This window comes from Phyllobates terribilis, unplaced genomic scaffold, assembly GCF_046119375.1.
Source record: "Phyllobates terribilis strain yellow unplaced genomic scaffold, ASM4611937v1 Scaffold_5__5_contigs__length_657084704, whole genome shotgun sequence".
NCBI classification, from domain to species: Eukaryota; Metazoa; Chordata; class Amphibia; order Anura; family Dendrobatidae; genus Phyllobates; species Phyllobates terribilis.
Genome location: NW_027362765.1, coordinates 652,228,751 through 652,251,152, shown reverse-complemented (window position 1 = coordinate 652,251,152; position 22,402 = coordinate 652,228,751). Strand labels below are relative to the sequence as shown.

General features: G+C 45.1%; 13 non-coding genes and 1 pseudogene across 13 annotated transcripts; all 14 read left to right on the top strand.

Annotated features, from left to right (window-relative positions):
* The first annotated feature begins 790 nt into the window (after positions 1–790).
* LOC141274656 (U2 spliceosomal RNA) lies at positions 791–981 on the top strand. Its single transcript, XR_012322927.1, has one exon. It is a non-coding gene; the product is annotated as a U2 spliceosomal RNA (small nuclear RNA).
* A 1,115-nt stretch (positions 982–2,096) lies between these two features.
* LOC141151093 (U2 spliceosomal RNA) lies at positions 2,097–2,212 on the top strand (annotated as a pseudogene).
* A 524-nt stretch (positions 2,213–2,736) lies between these two features.
* LOC141150179 (U2 spliceosomal RNA) lies at positions 2,737–2,918 on the top strand. The gene has a single exon (XR_012246445.1). It is a non-coding gene; the product is annotated as a U2 spliceosomal RNA (small nuclear RNA).
* Positions 2,919–4,033: 1,115 nt separating this feature from the next.
* On the top strand, positions 4,034–4,224 carry LOC141274655 (U2 spliceosomal RNA). The gene has a single exon (XR_012322926.1). It is a non-coding gene; the product is annotated as a U2 spliceosomal RNA (small nuclear RNA).
* A 1,115-nt stretch (positions 4,225–5,339) lies between these two features.
* LOC141274121 (U2 spliceosomal RNA) lies at positions 5,340–5,530 on the top strand. Its single transcript, XR_012322411.1, has one exon. It is a non-coding gene; the product is annotated as a U2 spliceosomal RNA (small nuclear RNA).
* A 6,175-nt stretch (positions 5,531–11,705) lies between these two features.
* On the top strand, positions 11,706–11,895 carry LOC141150510 (U2 spliceosomal RNA). Its single transcript, XR_012246698.1, has one exon. It is a non-coding gene; the product is annotated as a U2 spliceosomal RNA (small nuclear RNA).
* A 1,115-nt stretch (positions 11,896–13,010) lies between these two features.
* On the top strand, positions 13,011–13,201 carry LOC141274654 (U2 spliceosomal RNA). Its single transcript, XR_012322925.1, has one exon. It is a non-coding gene; the product is annotated as a U2 spliceosomal RNA (small nuclear RNA).
* A 1,115-nt stretch (positions 13,202–14,316) lies between these two features.
* LOC141149998 (U2 spliceosomal RNA) lies at positions 14,317–14,507 on the top strand. The gene has a single exon (XR_012246272.1). It is a non-coding gene; the product is annotated as a U2 spliceosomal RNA (small nuclear RNA).
* Positions 14,508–15,622: 1,115 nt separating this feature from the next.
* Positions 15,623–15,813, top strand: LOC141274653 (U2 spliceosomal RNA). The gene has a single exon (XR_012322924.1). It is a non-coding gene; the product is annotated as a U2 spliceosomal RNA (small nuclear RNA).
* Positions 15,814–16,928: 1,115 nt separating this feature from the next.
* LOC141149396 (U2 spliceosomal RNA) lies at positions 16,929–17,119 on the top strand. The gene has a single exon (XR_012245695.1). It is a non-coding gene; the product is annotated as a U2 spliceosomal RNA (small nuclear RNA).
* Positions 17,120–18,234: 1,115 nt separating this feature from the next.
* LOC141274652 (U2 spliceosomal RNA) lies at positions 18,235–18,425 on the top strand. Its single transcript, XR_012322923.1, has one exon. It is a non-coding gene; the product is annotated as a U2 spliceosomal RNA (small nuclear RNA).
* Positions 18,426–19,540: 1,115 nt separating this feature from the next.
* LOC141274650 (U2 spliceosomal RNA) lies at positions 19,541–19,731 on the top strand. Its single transcript, XR_012322921.1, has one exon. It is a non-coding gene; the product is annotated as a U2 spliceosomal RNA (small nuclear RNA).
* Positions 19,732–20,846: 1,115 nt separating this feature from the next.
* LOC141149395 (U2 spliceosomal RNA) lies at positions 20,847–21,037 on the top strand. Its single transcript, XR_012245694.1, has one exon. It is a non-coding gene; the product is annotated as a U2 spliceosomal RNA (small nuclear RNA).
* A 1,115-nt stretch (positions 21,038–22,152) lies between these two features.
* Positions 22,153–22,343, top strand: LOC141274649 (U2 spliceosomal RNA). Its single transcript, XR_012322920.1, has one exon. It is a non-coding gene; the product is annotated as a U2 spliceosomal RNA (small nuclear RNA).
* The last annotated feature ends 59 nt before the right edge of the window (positions 22,344–22,402 follow it).

Sequence of the window (22,402 nt, the reverse complement as noted above, 5' to 3'; positions counted from 1 at the left end):
AATTGACCTTTCAGTATATTGTTGCACACACACCATCTATTTAGCAAATGCCCTTGTTATCAACAGCAGCCTTTTAAACTCACCTGAGCTAACAGGTATGTGCGCTGGTTACTCTGCTGCGCTTAAAATTTCTTTTTTGGTTTGCTACAATGCCTTTTCTGAAACGTTGTCTCCTTCTGCTGGAACACTGACTTCTTTCATTTAATGCCTGCAGACTATAAAAGAGAACCCAACCCAAAAAGTTTGGTTGATTAGTCTGTGGCATTCTGTTAAACTGTTGCTTATGGCGGTCTCTGTGAGCTTCTCAGCGACATTCAGCCAGCCAGGTATCCTGCCTGCAGTAGATGGAATGTGGCAATGGAACGCTGGCTGCGCGTGTCATAATAGGCTCTGAGCCTTTATATACCTGTGCACAGCAGCAGCCACCTTCAGTCTGCTGCTGGACAGCCAGCAGCAGCAGCAGCAGGAGAGGTATGTAATCAGGAGCCCTCCTGCTAAGGGTAGACAGCTGCTCGTTCCACCCCACCCCCCGCCTTAATTGGTTCTCCTCCCTTCCAACGGTGTTGAGGCGGGTGGGAACAGCAGGGGGTGAAGGTGCTGTGTTTAAAGAGGTGGAGTTATGCAGATCTAAAACGCGTGGATTGCAGCAGCAGCAAGCCGAAAAGTGCAGGCATGTAAGGGATCTAGAGGTTGACAACATGTCTTCTTAACGGGAGTCCAGGAGCTCATCTCCACAAATGGACTTTTCAGGATCCTTGGGTGGCTCCGTAGTTTGAAACCAATTCTGGTTATCGCTTCTCGGCCTTTTGGCTAAGATCAAGTGTAGTATCTGTTCTTATCAGTTTAATATCTGATACGTCCCCTATCTGGGGACCATATATTAAATGGATTTTTAGAACAGGGAGATGGAAAAAGAGCTTGCTCTGTCCACTCCACGCATTGACCTGGTATTGCAGTATCTCCAGGACCGGTGCACCCCTTCTTTAATGCAGTTTCTAAAATCAGAAAGAATTGAATTCAATGTTTTTTGTTCATTTTGCTTGTTTGTCGGATTTTGGGATGGACTCTTTGGCTTTGCTTTTCTTCTCCTCATTGGATTTTTCATGTTCAAAGTTGCAGAAGCCAGATTACAAGCTCATTTTGGTTCAACTTCAGCAACTGTGCATTGCATTGCCATGTAATGTGATGCAATGCTATCTTTCTAGCTCTCCCTTTTTACTTCCTTTTGGATAAACAGACATATTAGGCAAGCATTTTGGAGCTTTCACCTAAATAACTACAGGTGGTGAGATAAGCTGCACAATATAATTGACCTTTCAGTATATTGTTGCACACACACCATCTATTTAGCAAATGCCCTTGTTATCAACAGCAGCCTTTTAAACTCACCTGAGCTAACAGGTATGTGCGCTGGTTACTCTGCTGCGCTTAAAATTTCTTTTTTGGTTTGCTACAATGCCTTTTCTGAAACGTTGTCTCCTTCTGCTGGAACACTGACTTCTTTCATTTAATGCCTGCAGACTATAAAAGAGAACCCAACCCAAAAAGTTTGGTTGATTAGTCTGTGGCATTCTGTTAAACTGTTGCTTATGGCGGTCTCTGTGAGCTTCTCAGCGACATTCAGCCAACCAGGTATCCTGCCTGCAGTAGATGGAATGTGGCAATGGAACGCTGGCTGCGCGTGTCATAATAGGCTCTGAGCCTTTATATACCTGTGCACAGCAGCAGCCACCTTCAGTCTGCTGCTGGACAGCCAGCAGAAGCAGCAGCAGGAGAGGTATGTAATCAGGAGCCCTCCTGCTAAGGGTAGACAGCTGCTCGTTCCACCCCACCCCCCGCCTTAATTGGTTCTCCTCCCTTCCAACGGTGTTGAGGCGGGTGGGAACAGCAGGGGGTGAAGGTGCTGTGTTTAAAGAGGTGGAGTTATGCAGATCTAAAACGAGTGGATTGCAGCAGCAGCAAGCCGAAAAGTGCAGGCATGTAAGGGATCTAGAGGTTGACAACATGTCTTCTTAACGGGAGTCCAGGAGCTCATCTCCACAAATGGACTTTTCAGGATCCTTGGGTGGCTCCGTAGTTTGAAACCAATTCTGGTTATCGCTTCTCGGCCTTTTGGCTAAGATCAAGTGTAGTATCTTTTGAAAAGGCAGTTTTGTCCTTGGGCTGCCCTAGTAAATTGATGCATATTACACACTGGTTTGGTGCACTTGTTAGTACGCCAGGTGGCTCAAAGAGTTATCTGATGGAAAACATGGCCCTCCAGGATCGAAGTCACTAGGCTGGGTAAGTGTGAGGGCTTTGGAGCAATGTGCCCCAGGAGTAGGCGCCCTGGTGGGAGTCCAAGCTTACTGGGACTGGGAACCCCAGAAAGACTTGGCTTCGTTGCACGCCGCACCTTTGCCAATCATACTTTCTGAGCAACCCCCCCTATTCCTGGCCTCCGGGCTAGGAAGGGGAATTTTTATAAACCCGGTCGGAGGTCCGGTCAGCTTTGGGCTGAGAAACCAACACAGGCTCCAGCTCCACTAGGGTGGCAGCCTAGATGGAAGCTGGGAGCACGAAAACGGCTCTTCTCCGGCTTCGGCTAGGGAGAGCATCGGAGATCCCTGACACTCGCTGTGGCCTTCTGGCTCGGAGGGATGGGGATGGTTTATTGGGGACCCTCTCCTCCGGGAAGGGTCCACATGAATCCTCGCCTCGTGCGCTGTTTTGGTGTGACTTCGGTCACATTTTTCAGTGCCTTGGATGCAGCTTCAATCAAAAAATCTGTTCTTATCAGTTTAATATCTGATACGTCCCCTATCTGGGGACCATATATTAAATGGATTTTTAGAACAGGGAGATGGAAAAAGAGCTTGCTCTGTCCACTCCACGCATTGACCTGGTATTGCAGTATCTCCAGGACCGGTGCACCCCTTCTTTAATGCAGTTTCTAAAATCAGAAAGAATTGAATTCAATGTTTTTTGTTCATTTTGCTTGTTTGTCGGATTTTGGGATGGACTCTTTGGCTTTGCTTTTCTTCTCCTCATTGGATTTTTCATGTTCAAAGTTGCAGAAGCCAGATTACAAGCTCATTTTGGTTCAACTTCAGCAACTGTGCATTGCATTGCCATGTAATGTGATGCAATGCTATCTTTCTAGCTCTCCCTTTTTACTTCCTTTTGGATAAACAGACATATTAGGCAAGCATTTTGGAGCTTTCACCTAAATAACTACAGGTGGTGAGATAAGCTGCACAATATAATTGACCTTTCAGTATATTGTTGCACACACACCATCTATTTAGCAAATGCCCTTGTTATCAACAGCAGCCTTTTAAACTCACCTGAGCTAACAGGTATGTGCGCTGGTTACTCTGCTGCGCTTAAAATTTCTTTTTTGGTTTGCTACAATGCCTTTTCTGAAACGTTGTCTCCTTCTGCTGGAACACTGACTTCTTTCATTTAATGCCTGCAGACTATAAAAGAGAACCCAACCCAAAAAGTTTGGTTGATTAGTCTGTGGCATTCTGTTAAACTGTTGCTTATGGCGGTCTCTGTGAGCTTCTCAGCGACATTCAGCCAGCCAGGTATCCTGCCTGCAGTAGATGGAATGTGGCAATGGAACGCTGGCTGCGCGTGTCATAATAGGCTCTGAGCCTTTATATACCTGTGCACAGCAGCAGCCACCTTCAGTCTGCTGCTGGACAGCCAGCAGCAGCAGCAGCAGGAGAGGTATGTAATCAGGAGCCCTCCTGCTAAGGGTAGACAGCTGCTCGTTCCACCCCACCCCCCGCCTTAATTGGTTCTCCTCCCTTCCAACGGTGTTGAGGCGGGTGGGAACAGCAGGGGGTGAAGGTGCTGTGTTTAAAGAGGTGGAGTTATGCAGATCTAAAACGCGTGGATTGCAGCAGCAGCAAGCCGAAAAGTGCAGGCATGTAAGGGATCTAGAGGTTGACAACATGTCTTCTTAACGGGAGTCCAGGAGCTCATCTCCACAAATGGACTTTTCAGGATCCTTGGGTGGCTCCGTAGTTTGAAACCAATTCTGGTTATCGCTTCTCGGCCTTTTGGCTAAGATCAAGTGTAGTATCTGTTCTTATCAGTTTAATATCTGATACGTCCCCTATCTGGGGACCATATATTAAATGGATTTTTAGAACAGGGAGATGGAAAAAGAGCTTGCTCTGTCCACTCCACGCATTGACCTGGTATTGCAGTATCTCCAGGACCGGTGCACCCCTTCTTTAATGCAGTTTCTAAAATCAGAAAGAATTGAATTCAATGTTTTTTGTTCATTTTGCTTGTTTGTCGGATTTTGGGATGGACTCTTTGGCTTTGCTTTTCTTCTCCTCATTGGATTTTTCATGTTCAAAGTTGCAGAAGCCAGATTACAAGCTCATTTTGGTTCAACTTCAGCAACTGTGCATTGCATTGCCATGTAATGTGATGCAATGCTATCTTTCTAGCTCTCCCTTTTTACTTCCTTTTGGATAAACAGACATATTAGGCAAGCATTTTGGAGCTTTCACCTAAATAACTACAGGTGGTGAGATAAGCTGCACAATATAATTGACCTTTCAGTATATTGTTGCACACACACCATCTATTTAGCAAATGCCCTTGTTATCAACAGCAGCCTTTTAAACTCACCTGAGCTAACAGGTATGTGCGCTGGTTACTCTGCTGCGCTTAAAATTTCTTTTTTGGTTTGCTACAATGCCTTTTCTGAAACGTTGTCTCCTTCTGCTGGAACACTGACTTCTTTCATTTAATGCCTGCAGACTATAAAAGAGAACCCAACCCAAAAAGTTTGGTTGATTAGTCTGTGGCATTCTGTTAAACTGTTGCTTATGGCGGTCTCTGTGAGCTTCTCAGCGACATTCAGCCAGCCAGGTATCCTGCCTGCAGTAGATGGAATGTGGCAATGGAACGCTGGCTGCGCGTGTCATAATAGGCTCTGAGCCTTTATATACCTGTGCACAGCAGCAGCCACCTTCAGTCTGCTGCTGGACAGCCAGCAGCAGCAGCAGCAGGAGAGGTATGTAATCAGGAGCCCTCCTGCTAAGGGTAGACAGCTGCTCGTTCCACCCCACCCCCCGCCTTAATTGGTTCTCCTCCCTTCCAACGGTGTTGAGGCGGGTGGGAACAGCAGGGGGTGAAGGTGCTGTGTTTAAAGAGGTGGAGTTATGCAGATCTAAAACGCGTGGATTGCAGCAGCAGCAAGCCGAAAAGTGCAGGCATGTAAGGGATCTAGAGGTTGACAACATGTCTTCTTAACGGGAGTCCAGGAGCTCATCTCCACAAATGGACTTTTCAGGATCCTTGGGTGGCTCCGTAGTTTGAAACCAATTCTGGTTATCGCTTCTCGGCCTTTTGGCTAAGATCAAGTGTAGTATCTGTTCTTATCAGTTTAATATCTGATATGTCCCCTATCTGGGGACCATATATTAAATGGATTTTTAGAACAGGGAGATGGAAAAAGAGCTTGCTCTGTCCACTCCACGCATTGACCTGGTATTGCAGTATCTCCAGGACCGGTGCACCCCTTCTTTAATGCAGTTTCTAAAATCAGAAAGAATTGAATTCAATGTTTTTTGTTCATTTTGCTTGTTTGTCGGATTTTGGGATGGACTCTTTGGCTTTGCTTTTCTTCTCCTCATTGGATTTTTCATGTTCAAAGTTGCAGAAGCCAGATTACAAGCTCATTTTGGTTCAACTTCAGCAACTGTGCATTGCATTGCCATGTAATGTGATGCAATGCTATCTTTCTAGCTCTCCCTTTTTACTTCCTTTTGGATAAACAGACATATTAGGCAAGCATTTTGGAGCTTTCACCTAAATAACTACAGGTGGTGAGATAAGCTGCACAATATAATTGACCTTTCAGTATATTGTTGCACACACACCATCTATTTAGCAAATGCCCTTGTTATCAACAGCAGCCTTTTAAACTCACCTGAGCTAACAGGTATGTGCGCTGGTTACTCTGCTGCGCTTAAAATTTCTTTTTTGGTTTGCTACAATGCCTTTTCTGAAACGTTGTCTCCTTCTGCTGGAACACTGACTTCTTTCATTTAATGCCTGCAGACTATAAAAGAGAACCCAACCCAAAAAGTTTGGTTGATTAGTCTGTGGCATTCTGTTAAACTGTTGCTTATGGCGGTCTCTGTGAGCTTCTCAGCGACATTCAGCCAGCCAGGTATCCTGCCTGCAGTAGATGGAATGTGGCAATGGAACGCTGGCTGCGCGTGTCATAATAGGCTCTGAGCCTTTATATACCTGTGCACAGCAGCAGCCACCTTCAGTCTGCTGCTGGACAGCCAGCAGCAGCAGCAGCAGGAGAGGTATGTAATCAGGAGCCCTCCTGCTAAGGGTAGACAGCTGCTCGTTCCACCCCACCCCCCGCCTTAATTGGTTCTCCTCCCTTCCAACGGTGTTGAGGCGGGTGGGAACAGCAGGGGGTGAAGGTGCTGTGTTTAAAGAGGTGGAGTTATGCAGATCTAAAATGCGTGGATTGCAGCAGCAGCAAGCCGAAAAGTGCAGGCATGTAAGGGATCTAGAGGTTGACAACATGTCTTCTTAACGGGAGTCCAGGAGCTCATCTCCACAAATGGACTTTTCAGGATCCTTGGGTGGCTCCGTAGTTTGAAACCAATTCTGGTTATCGCTTCTCGGCCTTTTGGCACGATCTATCAGGTTTACCTGTGTGGTCTTGCCTGTGAGGTGCTCTTGGTACCCTTTCTCTCGGCCTGGGGGATCGTTCCTCTTCGGAGGGACTTAACCCCCCTGCTGCTATTGGGAGGAAGGATTAGTCCGGGAGCAACGGGAAGGGATCCCATGAAGGCTTGCGCCTTTCAGAGAGAAGAGTCGGTACGTTCCTGAGTGAAGGATGCCGGCAACGCTCACATATTCATCGGGTGATGCCCGGATGCGGAACACCGTGAGGATTGAAGTTGGAGCAGCATCGAGGATGGAGAAGAATTTGGACTACATCTGCCATAGGATTCTTCTTGGAGTTCTGGAGTTTCGGCGGGAAGACATATTCTGCTTCCAGGACAACGAGTACAAGGGGACATACACCATCACCTTCAAGAGCCAGGGATGCTGTCAGCAACTCGTACAAAAGGTAAACGAGAAAAACTACTTAGATGAATTGGATGGACTAACCTTTTGTCTCTTGTATGCTTATGACGAGATCCCCATCGTGGTGCATTTCCCGAACCCCTTTGTGGAAGCTGCAGACATCTCGACCTACCTTACCCGCTATTGTGATGATCTGAGATACCTGGGTACTGTGAAGAACGCGGTAGGCTTCTGGTGCGGCAAGAGAAGGTATATGGCCCGTCTAAAGAGGGACCTTAGTGGAGTGGGAGGAATGCTACACCCTCCCTCAACCTTCGTAATCGGTAAGAGCAGAGGCTACTTATTTTATCCTGGAATGCCAGTATGTTGCAGGAACTGTGGACAAATGGGTCATACCCAAACGTCCTGCACGGGCAGGAAAGTAGACCGCTGCAATAATTGCAGCTGTTACGGACATTTAATGAAGGACTGTCCCGCTGGGAGGAAATGTAATCTCTGCGGTGAGGCGGGGCACATGTTCCGAGGATGCCCCAACAGGACCAGGACCAGGACCTACGCAGAAGCTGCATCTTCTGAAGCTGAGCCGATGCGCCCACCGGTCTTCACTGGCAGGCCGGCGTCGGAGGGCGGTTCGAAGGGCGAGAAGGCTGGGTTGGAGCAGGGAGCCGGAGGCCCCTCTGGGGCGGCACCTGCATCGAAGTCCCTTAACGATGGGCGGACCTCGCATGGACCGGAGCGGGGGGGTCCTCCTTCTGGGAGGGTATCCTCCGTATCGATGGTTCCCGATACCGATCCTGTTGGGCTGGAGGGTGGTGCCCCTGTGCGGTTGGCTACAGGGGACCACGCAGCGATGGCCTCAGGATCTTCCAGGGCGATTAGCCAGCCAGATGAGGGGGCTTTGCTTCTAGGTGGCGAACATCAGGAAATCTGTGTTGCTGATCTTGTCCTGATGGACCAGTCTCCCCCCCTGGAGGAGGTGGAGGAAGAGGAGGACTGCACCAGTGACCTAGTGGAGTCTGCCCCGAAAAAGAGACGGAATGTCGAAGCCCCAGCGTCTCCTGGAATGTGGCTGGGAACCGTGACCTACGAGGGGGCAACCGCCGGCTCACAGAATATCGAGTCGTTTGGGTCCTCTAGCCCGGATGTCCTGGAGCAATTTGATATACAGGGCTTTGAGTCAGGTGTCCTCATGGAAGATCCACCACCCTGACCTATGAATGCCCACATTAAGACTTGTCTCACTGAATGTGAGGTCATTAAAGAGCCCAGTTCGTAGGGCTGCTCTATTCAAGTATTTAGAAACCACTGACTTTGACATATGTTTATTACAGGAATGCGGGATACAACATGCACTAAATTATAATGACATCAAGACAGATTGGAGACTGGGGCCCTCCATCTGGTCTGGCTCCAATGACAACAAGTCAGCGGGGGTGGGCTTCCTCTGTCGTGAGAGAAATATTACTATAAATGCTGTCACAGAAATAGTACCAGGCAGAGTGGTTTTAGTGCATTTTAAATTTAATGGTTTTACCCTACGTGTAATGAATATTTATGCTCCCCCTGATAAGCAAGAGAGAATTAATTTATTTGGGATATTGCCATTGTACTGTACTGGGTCATCTCCCCTGATCGTAGGGGGTGATTTTAATTGTCTTTGTGCTAGTGAACAACGAGCAGGGGGTGACCCTTTACGCAAATTGGATAAGTCATGTCATCTATTGAAAGATTTTATAACTGATTTTAAATTATGCGATGCGTGGAGGTCACTCCTGCCGACGGACCCTGGTTATACGTGGTCCGGAAGAGGGGTGTCCTCCAGGATCGATTTTATTTTCCTATCAGATGATTTTAACCCTGTAAAATGTGTTTTAACATCAAATATATTTTCTGACCATAAGGGCTTGGAGGTGCATCTAGAATACCGGGATGAACAGAGGGTCAACAGGGGCCTCTGGCGTCTAAGTACATACCTGCTGGAGGACCCTCTGATTCGACAAGACTTTGGTAAAGCCTATCAAGCCTGGCGGCGACAAAAACCTTCTGATGCCCCTATGGCAACCTGGTGGGAAAATTTGAAAAAAAAAGTCAGAATGTTTTTTATAAAAGCAGGGAGACGTAAAGCTAGAGAGAAAAAAAGATGTTTTAGTGATCTTAACACCAAACTACAAACACTTTTTAAATTCAAAGAGCTAGGGGTGGAGGTGGGAGATGATATTGCTAGCCTAAAAACTGAAATTCAGAACTGCATAGACACAAAAGGGAAAGAGATTATTTTTAACTCTAGAGTGCAGCACTTGGAGGAGAGGGAGAAGTGCTCTCGCTTCTTCTTCAAAAAAGTCATGGATAAAAGAGAAGTGATCACAAATCTAGAGGGTGAAACATCTATGCAGGGAATGTTGAATGCTACTTTTAACTTTTATAAGCATCTTTTTAGTAAAAAGTGTATAGATGAGTCCTTTTTATCTGATGCTCTTAATGATCTCGATTTTAAGTTAAATTTTACAGACCAGGAGTTTTTAGAACGCGATATTGTTTTAGAGGAATTATTTTATGTTTTTAAAAGTTTCTCTAAGGGTAAAGCACCTGGGTGTGACGGACTACCTGTAGAATTTTACCTTACTTTTTGGGACATTTTAAAAGAGGACCTTTTTATGCTTTTTAAAGAAGTTTTTATTTGTGAACAGTTGCCATTTTCGTGGAGGAGAGGAGTGGTGTCTTTGATATATAAAAAAGGTGACCGCAGTACTCTAGCGAATTGGAGACCCATAACTCTCCTAAATGTTGATTACAAGGTACTTGCTAAGGTGGTTGCAGACCGGCTCAGGAGTGTCATTGCCAAACTAATCCAGCCTGAGCAGGTTTGTAGTGTACCAGGCAGAAGTATTTCAGAGGTTTTAAACGTATTAAGGGATGTAATTTGGTATTCCAGAGACCGGGGTCAAAATGTAGCTCTTTTAGCCCTAGATTTTGAAAAAGCTTTCGATAGAGTCTCTCATAGATTTCTTTTTAGAGTTTTAAAAAGAATGGGTATCCCTAATATGCTTTTAAATTGTATTAAGATTTTATATAAAAATTGTTTTAGTCAAATTTCTCTTAATGGCTTTTTAACAGATGGAGTTCCCCTTGAGTCCGGAGTGAAGCAGGGATGCCCCTTGTCGCCCATCCTGTTCATCTGCGCCATGGAGCCCCTGCTGAGCGCAATAAGGAAAGACAAAGTGATTAGAGGGGTTCCTGTTCCAGGCGGAGGTGGCAGTGATGTGAGAGTCTTTGGCTACATGGATGACGTGACGGTTGTGTGCGTGGACCCTGCTTCCCTCCGGAGGGCGGTGTTGCGCATTGATTTTTTTTCCCAGGCATCCGGTTTTAAACTTAATTTAAATAAATCTGAATGTCTGACTTTGGGATCCTGGGACACCGCCCAACTCCCGCAGCTCACTATAAAACGAGACAATGTAAAAATTCTTGGAGTTGTTTTTAACGAGGAGAATGTGGGAACTCAAAGCTGGGAGAATGTCATAGAAAAAATGTCAAAGAAAATATCATTTTGGGGTTTGAGGTCCCTAACAATGGAGGGGAAAATTTTAATTATAAAATCAGTGTTGTTACCCCTCATACTGTATATAGCTATGGTGTACCCCCCCTCTGATGTTTTAATTAAAAAAATGACTAGGATGATCTTTATGTTTTTATGGAACTCCAAAATGGAAAAATTAAGGCGAGAAATAATGAGGAAGAATAAAATGAACGGCGGAAGGGATGTCCCCGACTTACATATTTATTTGTATTTAAATTATTTCTGCTTTTGTTTCAAACATTTTAATGGTAATAGTGCGCTAAGTTATTTTTTAAAATATACTTGTGGGATGATTTTTAAAAGATGGTTTAAGTTGTCGTTGAATTCCCCTGTTTTACTATGCCCCCCCCAAACACCAAGCAATCTTAGAAAAGACTGTTCGATTTTATAGCCTTGGTGATTTTAAAATGGACATTTTTAAAGACCGTAAGAAGCTTTTATCTTTTCTGAGGAGGAATGAAGATGTGACCCCCATAGTAAATTTCTCAGAAGAGAGATCGAAGCAAGTTTGGAAGAATGTTTTCGGGAAATTCTTAGCAAATGGACATAAGGACGTCGCATGGATGGTGGTCCACCAGTGCCTCCCCACCAGAGAGTTTCAACACAGGAGAGGCCTGGTGGCCAGAGCAAAATGCCCCAGAGACTCATGTGTTTATGACGAAACCACCTTGCACCTTATGTGGAATTGCCCATTTGCACAGGAACTTTGGCACAAAGTTGGGATTCTTTTAAAATGGACTTGCGGTTTAAGAGATTTTAACCATGAATATGTTTTATATGGCCTTTTTAAATGTCCGACCCCTCAACAGTATTGTATATGTTGGTGTATGATTAACTGTTTTAAAGACGCCCTTTGGAAGGCACGCAATATTTTACTTTTTAAACGTGACGCTATTTCTGTGAAGGATTGTCTTAAAATTGCTTTTAGCCAGATGTATATTTATTACTTGAGGGATGTCAAATGTATTGGGAGAAGGGATGCCAATCGTATATGGGGTTTTTATGGGTGGAATTCTGTGTTTTAATAATGTACTGTTTGTGTTGTTGTTTTTAATTGTAAACCATCTTTTACGCACTTAATAAAATATGTTGAAACCTGATCTGTTCTTATCAGTTTAATATCTGATACGTCCCCTATCTGGGGACCATATATTAAATGGATTTTTAGAACAGGGAGATGGAAAAAGAGCTTGCTCTGTCCACTCCACGCATTGACCTGGTATTGCAGTATCTCCAGGACCGGTGCACCCCTTCTTTAATGCAGTTTCTAAAATCAGAAAGAATTGAATTCAATGTTTTTTGTTCATTTTGCTTGTTTGTCGGATTTTGGGATGGACTCTTTGGCTTTGCTTTTCTTCTCCTCATTGGATTTTTCATGTTCAAAGTTGCAGAAGCCAGATTACAAGCTCATTTTGGTTCAACTTCAGCAACTGTGCATTGCATTGCCATGTAATGTGATGCAATGCTATCTTTCTAGCTCTCCCTTTTTACTTCCTTTTGGATAAACAGACATATTAGGCAAGCATTTTGGAGCTTTCACCTAAATAACTACAGGTGGTGAGATAAGCTGCACAATATAATTGACCTTTCAGTATATTGTTGCACACACACCATCTATTTAGCAAATGCCCTTGTTATCAACAGCAGCCTTTTAAACTCACCTGAGCTAACAGGTATGTGCGCTGGTTACTCTGCTGCGCTTAAAATTTCTTTTTTGGTTTGCTACAATGCCTTTTCTGAAACGTTGTCTCCTTCTGCTGGAACACTGACTTCTTTCATTTAATGCCTGCAGACTATAAAAGAGAACCCAACCCAAAAAGTTTGGTTGATTAGTCTGTGGCATTCTGTTAAACTGTTGCTTATGGCGGTCTCTGTGAGCTTCTCAGCGACATTCAGCCAGCCAGGTATCCTGCCTGCAGTAGATGGAATGTGGCAATGGAACGCTGGCTGCGCGTGTCATAATAGGCTCTGAGCCTTTATATACCTGTGCACAGCAGCAGCCACCTTCAGTCTGCTGCTGGACAGCCAGCAGCAGCAGCAGCAGGAGAGGTATGTAATCAGGAGCCCTCCTGCTAAGGGTAGACAGCTGCTCGTTCCACCCCACCCCCCGCCTTAATTGGTTCTCCTCCCTTCCCACGGTGTTGAGGCGGGTGGGAACAGCAGGGGGTGAAGGTGCTGTGTTTAAAGAGGTGGAGTTATGCAGATCTAAAACGCGTGGATTGCAGCAGCAGCAAGCCGAAAAGTGCAGGCATGTAAGGGATCTAGAGGTTGACAACATGTCTTCTTAACGGGAGTCCAGGAGCTCATCTCCACAAATGGACTTTTCAGGATCCTTGGGTGGCTCCGTAGTTTGAAACCAATTCTGGTTATCGCTTCTCGGCCTTTTGGCTAAGATCAAGTGTAGTATCTGTTCTTATCAGTTTAATATCTGATACGTCCCCTATCTGGGGACCATATATTAAATGGATTTTTAGAACAGGGAGATGGAAAAAGAGCTTGCTCTGTCCACTCCACGCATTGACCTGGTATTGCAGTATCTCCAGGACCGGTGCACCCCTTCTTTAATGCAGTTTCTAAAATCAGAAAGAATTGAATTCAATGTTTTTTGTTCATTTTGCTTGTTTGTCGGATTTTGGGATGGACTCTTTGGCTTTGCTTTTCTTCTCCTCATTGGATTTTTCATGTTCAAAGTTGCAGAAGCCAGATTACAAGCTCATTTTGGTTCAACTTCAGCAACTGTGCATTGCATTGCCATGTAATGTGATGCAATGCTATCTTTCTAGCTCTCCCTTTTTACTTCCTTTTGGATAAACAGACATATTAGGCAAGCATTTTGGAGCTTTCACCTAAATAACTACAGGTGGTGAGATAAGCTGCACAATATAATTGACCTTTCAGTATATTGTTGCACACACACCATCTATTTAGCAAATGCCCTTGTTATCAACAGCAGCCTTTTAAACTCACCTGAGCTAACAGGTATGTGCGCTGGTTACTCTGCTGCGCTTAAAATTTCTTTTTTGGTTTGCTACAATGCCTTTTCTGAAACGTTGTCTCCTTCTGCTGGAACACTGACTTCTTTCATTTAATGCCTGCAGACTATAAAAGAGAACCCAACCCAAAAAGTTTGGTTGATTAGTCTGTGGCATTCTGTTAAACTGTTGCTTATGGCGGTCTCTGTGAGCTTCTCAGCGACATTCAGCCAGCCAGGTATCCTGCCTGCAGTAGATGGAATGTGGCAATGGAACGCTGGCTGCGCATGTCATAATAGGCTCTGAGCCTTTATATACCTGTGCACAGCAGCAGCCACCTTCAGTCTGCTGCTGGACAGCCAGCAGCAGCAGCAGCAGGAGAGGTATGTAATCAGGAGCCCTCCTGCTAAGGGTAGACAGCTGCTCGTTCCACCCCACCCCCCGCCTTAATTGGTTCTCCTCCCTTCCAACGGTGTTGAGGCGGGTGGGAACAGCAGGGGGTGAAGGTGCTGTGTTTAAAGAGGTGGAGTTATGCAGATCTAAAACGCGTGGATTGCAGCAGCAGCAAGCCGAAAAGTGCAGGCATGTAAGGGATCTAGAGGTTGACAACATGTCTTCTTAACGGGAGTCCAGGAGCTCATCTCCACAAATGGACTTTTCAGGATCCTTGGGTGGCTCCGTAGTTTGAAACCAATTCTGGTTATCGCTTCTCGGCCTTTAGGCTAAGATCAAGTGTAGTATCTGTTCTTATCAGTTTAATATCTGATACGTCTCCTATCTGGGGACCATATATTAAATGGATTTTTAGAACAGGGAGATGGAAAAAGAGCTTGCTCTGTCCACTCCACGCATTGACCTGGTATTGCAGTATCTCCAGGACCGGTGCACCCCTTCTTTAATGCAGTTTCTAAAATCAGAAAGAATTGAATTCAATGTTTTTTGTTCATTTTGCTTGTTTGTCGGATTTTGGGATGGACTCTTTGGCTTTGCTTTTCTTCTCCTCATTGGATTTTTCATGTTCAAAGTTGCAGAAGCCAGATTACAAGCTCATTTTGGTTCAACTTCAGCAACTGTGCATTGCATTGCCATGTAATGTGATGCAATGCTATCTTTCTAGCTCTCCCTTTTTACTTCCTTTTGGATAAACAGACATATTAGGCAAGCATTTTGGAGCTTTCACCTAAATAACTACAGGTGGTGAGATAAGCTGCACAATATAATTGACCTTTCAGTATATTGTTGCACACACACCATCTATTTAGCAAATGCCCTTGTTATCAACAGCAGCCTTTTAAACTCACCTGAGCTAACAGGTATGTGCGCTGGTTACTCTGCTGCGCTTAAAATTTCTTTTTTGGTTTGCTACAATGCCTTTTCTGAAACGTTGTCTCCTTCTGCTGGAACACTGACTTCTTTCATTTAATGCCTGCAGACTATAAAAGAGAACCCAACCCAAAAAGTTTGGTTGATTAGTCTGTGGCATTCTGTTAAACTGTTGCTTATGGCGGTCTCTGTGAGCTTCTCAGCGACATTCAGCCAGCCAGGTATCCTGCCTGCAGTAGATGGAATGTGGCAATGGAACGCTGGCTGCGCGTGTCATAATAGGCTCTGAGCCTTTATATACCTGTGCACAGCAGCAGCCACCTTCAGTCTGCTGCTGGACAGCCAGCAGCAGCAGCAGCAGGAGAGGTATGTAATCAGGAGCCCTCCTGCTAAGGGTAGACAGCTGCTCGTTCCACCCCACCCCCCGCCTTAATTGGTTCTCCTCCCTTCCAACGGTGTTGAGGCGGGTGGGAACAGCAGGAGGTGAAGGTGCTGTGTTTAAAGAGGTGGAGTTATGCAGATCTAAAACGCGTGGATTGCAGCAGCAGCAAGCCGAAAAGTGCAGGCATGTAAGGGATCTAGAGGTTGACAACATGTCTTCTTAACGGGAGTCCAGGAGCTCATCTCCACAAATGGACTTTTCAGGATCCTTGGGTGGCTCCGTAGTTTGAAACCAATTCTGGTTATCGCTTCTCGGCCTTTTGGCTAAGATCAAGTGTAGTATCTGTTCTTATCAGTTTAATATCTGATACGTCCCCTATCTGGGGACCATATATTAAATGGATTTTTAGAACAGGGAGATGGAAAAAGAGCTTGCTCTGTCCACTCCACGCATTGACCTGGTATTGCAGTATCTCCAGGACCGGTGCACCCCTTCTTTAATGCAGTTTCTAAAATCAGAAAGAATTGAATTCAATGTTTTTTGTTCATTTTGCTTGTTTGTCGGATTTTGGGATGGACTCTTTGGCTTTGCTTTTCTTCTCCTCATTGGATTTTTCATGTTCAAAGTTGCAGAAGCCAGATTACAAGCTCATTTTGGTTCAACTTCAGCAACTGTGCATTGCATTGCCATGTAATGTGATGCAATGCTATCTTTCTAGCTCTCCCTTTTTACTTCCTTTTGGATAAACAGACATATTAGGCAAGCATTTTGGAGCTTTCACCTAAATAACTACAGGTGGTGAGATAAGCTGCACAATATAATTGACCTTTCAGTATATTGTTGCACACACACCATCTATTTAGCAAATGCCCTTGTTATCAACAGCAGCCTTTTAAACTCACCTGAGCTAACAGGTATGTGCGCTGGTTACTCTGCTGCGCTTAAAATTTCTTTTTTGGTTTGCTACAATGCCTTTTCTGAAACGTTGTCTCCTTCTGCTGGAACACTGACTTCTTTCATTTAATGCCTGCAGACTATAAAAGAGAACCCAACCCAAAAAGTTTGGTTGATTAGTCTGTGGCATTCTGTTAAACTGTTGCTTATGGCGGTCTCTGTGAGCTTCTCAGCGACATTCAGCCAGCCAGGTATCCTGCCTGCAGTAGATGGAATGTGGCAATGGAACGCTGGCTGCGCGTGTCATAATAGGCTCTGAGCCTTTATATACCTGTGCACAGCAGCAGCCACCTTCAGTCTGCTGCTGGACAGCTAGCAGCAGCAGCAGCAGGAGAGGTATGTAATCAGGAGCCCTCCTGCTAAGGGTAGACAGCTGCTCGTTCCACCCCACCCCCCGCCTTAATTGGTTCTCCTCCCTTCCAACGGTGTTGAGGCGGGTGGGAACAGCAGGGGGTGAAGGTGCTGTGTTTAAAGAGGTGGAGTTATGCAGATCTAAAACGCGTGGATTGCAGCAGCAGCAAGCCGAAAAGTGCAGGCATGTAAGGGATCTAGAGGTTGACAACATGTCTTCTTAACGGGAGTCCAGGAGCTCATCTCCACAAACGGACTTTTCAGGATCCTTGGGTGGCTCCGTAGTTTGAAACTAATTCTGGTTATCGCTTCTCGGCCTTTTGGCTTAGATCAAGTGTAGTATCTGTTCTTATCAGTTTAATATCTGATACGTCCCCTATCTGGGGACCATATATTAAATGGATTTTTAGAACAGGGAGATGGAAAAAGAGCTTGCTCTGTCCACTCCACGCATTGACCTGGTATTGCAGTATCTCCAGGACCGGTGCACCCCTTCTTTAATGCAGTTTCTAAAATCAGAAAGAATTGAATTCAATGTTTTTTGTTCATTTTGCTTGTTTGTCGGATTTTGGGATGGACTCTTTGGCTTTGCTTTTCTTCTCCTCATTGGATTTTTCATGTTCAAAGTTGCAGAAGCCAGATTACAAGCTCATTTTGGTTCAACTTCAGCAACTGTGCATTGCATTGCCATGTAATGTGATGCAATGCTATCTTTCTAGCTCTCCCTTTTTACTTCCTTTTGGATAAACGGACATATTAGGCAAGCATTTTGGAGCTTTCACCTAAATAACTACAGGTGGTGAGATAAGCTGCACAATATAATTGACCTTTCAGTATATTGTTGCACACACACCATCTATTTAGCAAATGCCCTTGTTATCAACAGCAGCCTTTTAAACTCACCTGAGCTAACAGGTATGTGCGCTGGTTACTCTGCTGCGCTTAAAATTTCTTTTTTGGTTTGCTACAATGCCTTTTCTGAAACGTTGTCTCCTTCTGCTGGAACACTGACTTCTTTCATTTAATGCCTGCAGACTATAAAAGAGAACCCAACCCAAAAAGTTTGGTTGATTAGTCTGTGGCATTCTGTTAAACTGTTGCTTATGGCGGTCTCTGTGAGCTTCTCAGCGACATTCAGCCAGTCAGGTATCCTGCCTGCAGTAGATGGAATGTGGCAATGGAACGCTGGCTGCGCGTGTCATAATAGGCTCTGAGCCTTTATATACCTGTGCACAGCAGCAGCCACCTTCAGTCTGCTGATGGACAGCTAGCAGCAGCAGCAGCAGGAGAGGTATGTAATCAGGAGCCCTCCTGCTAAGGGTAGACAGCTGCTCGTTCCACCCCACCCCCCGCCTTAATTGGTTCTCCTCCCTTCCAAAGGTGTTGAGGCGGGTGGGAACAGCAGGGGGTGAAGGTGCTGTGTTTAAAGAGGTGGAGTTATGCAGATCTAAAACGTGTGGATTGCAGCAGCAGCAAGCCGAAAAGTGCAGGCATGTAAGGGATCTAGAGGTTGACAACATGTCTTCTTAACGGGAGTCCAGGAGCTCATCTCCACAAATGGACTTTTCAGGATCCTTGGGTGGCTCCGTAGTTTGAAACCAATTCTGGTTATCGCTTCTCGGCCTTTTGGCTAAGATCAAGTGTAGTATCTGTTCTTATCAGTTTAATATCTGATACGTCCCCTATCTGGGGACCATATATTAAATGGATTTTTAGAACAGGGAGATGGAAAAAGAGCTTGCTCTGTCCACTCCACGCATTGACCTGGTATTGCAGTATCTCCAGGACCGGTGCACCCCTTCTTTAATGCAGTTTCTAAAATCAGAAAGAATTGAATTCAATGTTTTTTGTTCATTTTGCTTGTTTGTCGGATTTTGGGATGGACTCTTTGGCTTTGCTTTTCTTCTCCTCATTGGATTTTTCATGTTCAAAGTTGCAGAAGCCAGATTACAAGCTCATTTTGGTTCAACTTCAGCAACTGTGCATTGCATTGCCATGTAATGTGATGCAATGCTATCTTTCTAGCTCTCCCTTTTTACTTCCTTTTGGATAAACAGACATATTAGGCAAGCATTTTGGAGCTTTCACCTAAATAACTACAGGTGGTGAGATAAGCTGCATAATATAATTGACCTTTCAGTATATTGTTGCACACACACCATCTATTTAGCAAATGCCCTTGTTATCAACAGCAGCCTTTTAAACTCACCTGAGCTAACAGGTATGTGCGCTGGTTACTCTGCTGCGCTTAAAATTTCTTTTTTGGTTTGCTACAATGCCTTTTCTGAAACGTTGTCTCCTTCTGCTGGAACACTGACTTCTTTCATTTAATGCCTGCAGACTATAAAAGAGAACCCAACCCAAAAAGTTTGGTTGATTAGTCTGTGGCATTCTGTTAAACTGTTGCTTATGGCGGTCTCTGTGAGCTTCTCAGCGACATTCAGCCAGTCAGGTATCCTGCCTGCAGTAGATGGAATGTGGCAATGGAACGCTGGCTGCGCGTGTCATAATAGGCTCTGAGCCTTTATATACCTGTGCACAGCAGCAGCCACCTTCAGTCTGCTGATGGACAGCTAGCAGCAGCAGCAGCAGGAGAGGTATGTAATCAGGAGCCCTCCTGCTAAGGGTAGACAGCTGCTCGTTCCACCCCACCCCCCGCCTTAATTGGTTCTCCTCCCTTCCAAAGGTGTTGAGGCGGGTGGGAACAGCAGGGGGTGAAGGTGCTGTGTTTAAAGAGGTGGAGTTATGCAGATCTAAAACGTGTGGATTGCAGCAGCAGCAAGCCGAAAAGTGCAGGCATGTAAGGGATCTAGAGGTTGACAACATGTCTTCTTAACGGGAGTCCAGGAGCTCATCTCCACAAATGGACTTTTCAGGATCCTTGGGTGGCTCCGTAGTTTGAAACCAATTCTGGTTATCGCTTCTCGGCCTTTTGGCTAAGATCAAGTGTAGTATCTGTTCTTATCAGTTTAATATCTGATACGTCCCCTATCTGGGGACCATATATTAAATGGATTTTTAGAACAGGGAGATGGAAAAAGAGCTTGCTCTGTCCACTCCACGCATTGACCTGGTATTGCAGTATCTCCAGGACCGGTGCACCCCTTCTTTAATGCAGTTTCTAAAATCAGAAAGAATTGAATTCAATGTTTTTTGTTCATTTTGCTTGTTTGTCGGATTTTGGGATGGACTCTTTGGCTTTGCTTTTCTTCTCCTCATTGGATTTTTCATGTTCAAAGTTGCAGAAGCCAGATTACAAGCTCATTTTGGTTCAACTTCAGCAACTGTGCATTGCATTGCCATGTAATGTGATGCAATGCTATCTTTCTAGCTCTCCCTTTTTACTTCCTTTTGGATAAACAGACATATTAGGCAAGCATTTTGGAGCTTTCACCTAAATAACTACAGGTGGTGAGATAAGCTGCATAATATAATTGACCTTTCAGTATATTGTTGCACACACACCATCTATTTAGCAAATGCCCTTGTTATCAACAGCAGCCTTTTAAACTCACCTGAGCTAACAGGTATGTGCGCTGGTTACTCTGCTGCGCTTAAAATTTCTTTTTTGGTTTGCTACAATGCCTTTTCTGAAACGTTGTCTCCTTCTGCTGGAACACTGACTTCTTTCATTTAATGCCTGCAGACTATAAAAGAGAACCCAACCCAAAAAGTTTGGTTGATTAGTCTGTGGCATTCTGTTAAACTGTTGCTTATGGCGGTCTCTGTGAGCTTCTCAGCGACATTCAGCCAGCCAGGTATCCTGCCTGCAGTAGATGGAATGTGGCAATGGAACGCTGGCTGCGCGTGTCATAATAGGCTCTGAGCCTTTATATACCTGTGCACAGCAGCAGCCACCTTCAGTCTGCTGCTGGACAGCTAGCAGCAGCAGCAGCAGGAGAGGTATGTAATCAGGAGCCCTCCTGCTAAGGGTAGACAGCTGCTCGTTCCACCCCACCCCCCGCCTTAATTGGTTCTCCTCCCTTCCAACGGTGTTGAGGCGGGTGGGAACAGCAGGGGGTGAAGGTGCTGTGTTTAAAGAGGTGGAGTTATGCAGATCTAAAACGCGTGGATTGCAGCAGCAGCAAGCCGAAAAGTGCAGGCATGTAAGGGATCTAGAGGTTGACAACATGTCTTCTTAACGGGAGTCCAGGAGCTCATCTCCACAAATGGACTTTTCAGGATCCTTGGGTGGCTCCGTAGTTTGAAACCAATTCTGGTTATCGCTTCTCGGCCTTTTGGCTTAGATCAAGTGTAGTATCTGTTCTTATCAGTTTAATATCTGATACGTCCCCTATCTGGGGACCATATATTAAATGGATTTTTAGAACAGGGAGATGGAAAAAGAGCTTGCTCTGTCCACTCCACGCATTGACCTGGTATTGCAGTATCTCCAGGACCGGTGCACCCCTTCTTTAATGCAGTTTCTAAAATCAGAAAGAATTGAATTCAATGTTTTTTGTTCATTTTGCTTGTTTGTCGGATTTTGGGATGGACTCTTTGGCTTTGCTTTTCTTCTCCTCATTGGATTTTTCATGTTCAAAGTTACAGAAGCCAGATTACAAGCTCATTTTGGTTCAACTTCAGCAACTGTGCATTGCATTGCCATGTAATGTGATGCAATGCTATCTTTCTAGCTCTCCCTTTTTACTTCCTTTTGGATAAACAGACATATTAGGCAAGCATTTTGGAGCTTTCACCTAAATAACTACAGGTGGTGAGATAAGCTGCACAATATAATTGACCTTTCAGTATATTGTTGCACACACACCATCTATTTAGCAAATGCCCTTGTTATCAACAGCAGCCTTTTAAACTCACCTGAGCTAACAGGTATGTGCGCTGCTTACTCTGCTGCGCTTAAAATTTCTTTTTTGGTTTGCTACAATGCCTTTTCTGAAACGTTGTCTCCTTCTGCTGGAACACTGACTTCTTTCATTTAATGCCTGCAGACTATAAAAGAGAACCCAACCCAAAAAGTTTGGTTGATTAGTCTGTGGCATTCTGTTAAACTGTTGCTTATGGCGGTCTCTGTGAGCTTCTCAGCGACATTCAGCCAGCCAGGTATCCTGCCTGCAGTAGATGGAATGTGGCAATGGAACGCTGGCTGCGCGTGTCATAATAGGCTCTGAGCCTTTATATACCTGTGCACAGCAGCAGCCACCTTCAGTCTGCTGCTGGACAGCCAGCAGCAGCAGCAGCAGGAGAGGTATGTAATCAGGAGCCCTCCTGCTAAGGGTAGACAGCTGCTCGTTCCACCCCACCCCCCGCCTTAATTGGTTCTCCTCCCTTCCAACGGTGTTGAGGCGGGTGGGAACAGCAGGGGGTGAAGGTGCTGTGTTTAAAGAGGTGGAGTTATGCAGATCTAAAACGCGTGGATTGCAGCAGCAGCAAGCCGAAAAGTGCAGGCATGTAAGGGATCTAGAGGTTGACAACATGTCTTCTTAACGGGAGTCCAGGAGCTCATCTCCACAAATGGACTTTTCAGGATCCTTGGGTGGCTCCGTAGTTTGAAACCAATTCTGGTTATCGCTTCTCGGCCTTTTGGCTAAGATCAAGTGTAGTATCTGTTCTTATCAGTTTAATATCTGATACGTCCCCTATCTGGGGACCATATATTAAATGGATTTTTAGAACAGGGAGATGGAAAAAGAGCTTGCTCTGTCCACTCCACGCATTGACCTGGTATTGCAGTATCTCCAGGACCGGTGCACCCCTTCTTTAATGCAGTTTCTAAAATCAGAAAGAATTGAATTCAATGTTTTTTGTTCATTTTGC